A 1,096-nucleotide genomic window follows, 5' to 3' on the forward strand; every position below is an offset into this window, starting at 1 on the left:
AAAGAGTTCTTCTAGCATCTTGCAGCAACGAGCAATCCTGGCCTGCGCCGGCAAATGTCCGGCCGCGAGCCACTCTTGGGACGGGGCAAATTGGTTTACCGGCAACTGAGACCGGATCCGGCATTTGTCCTCGGCTGACAGCTGCTAGTCCCCGGCCGTGGACCGGCGATCTGGCACTGGCCTTGATTGGCCGGCAAATTCTACCCCGGGGGCAGCCCAGGATACGGACCCTGCGGCCTGGCCATCTATCACGCGACCAGCTGCCCAGGCGAGAGAGTGACACCGCGACAGGGGACGCAACCCTCCTCCCCCTCTTTGCCTTATGAACCGTCCCAGCTGGAGTCCAAAAAGTTGCTTTCGTCCAATGTTTTCTCTACCCATTTGAGTATCTGCGGTTCTATTTCTACCTCAACGCAGGTAACACCCATACAGAGAACAACATTGTGACATGAATACATCAATTATACTAATATAACAACAACAATAACAATAGCAACAGCAACAATTATTTAAACGCATAATTGTCATAAACAGCTAACTTTGACTCTGACTCTGACTCTGACTCTGACTCTCTCTCTCTCTCTCTCTCTCTCTCTCTTTCCCTCTCTCTCTCTCAGTGAAACAAGCACATGTACGCAAACACACAAACACGCACCGGTTCACACATATATACAAACACACACACATACAAACAAACACATACGACATACACATACACACACACTCAGACACTCTCACACACACATACAGACTAACACGACGTAATGATAAAAACATATCTGTACTTACAGTTCCTCCTATCTTGTCAAGCTCTTGGTCAAGTAACTCCAAGTCAAAGTCTGGGGAAGACAGAGCAAAAGTCACTATAAATAACGGTAATACGAAGGGATAAAACATCAATATTCAACAAAATACAACATTTCATTGATGACCTCTGCAACAAAACTATTTTTAAAAATCTTTGCTTGAGAGAGAAAAGACAAGAAAAGGCAGATTTTAAAAAAATAATTTTCTTTTAACTTCTAGTGGTTAACACGAGTCGAACGATATTTTAGTGCGCCTCTCTCTCTCTCTCTCTCTCTCTCTCTCTCTCTCT

The 1,096-nt window shown here is 45.3% G+C and overlaps 1 long non-coding RNA gene across 2 annotated transcripts in view; it reads right to left on the bottom strand.

Moving 5' to 3' along the window:
• Window positions 1-655: 655 nt before the first annotated feature.
• Window positions 656-1,096, bottom strand: part of LOC101847219 — a 27,546-nt gene continuing 27,105 nt past the window's right edge. For both annotated transcript variants that reach the window (XR_001185249.2, XR_004859124.1), the window contains exon 3: window positions 656-839. This is a non-coding gene — a long non-coding RNA (uncharacterized LOC101847219). The remainder of the gene's footprint in view (window positions 840-1,096) is intronic.

This window comes from Aplysia californica, unplaced genomic scaffold, assembly GCF_000002075.1.
Source record: "Aplysia californica isolate F4 #8 unplaced genomic scaffold, AplCal3.0 scaffold00669, whole genome shotgun sequence".
Classification (NCBI taxonomy): domain Eukaryota; kingdom Metazoa; phylum Mollusca; class Gastropoda; order Aplysiida; family Aplysiidae; genus Aplysia; species Aplysia californica.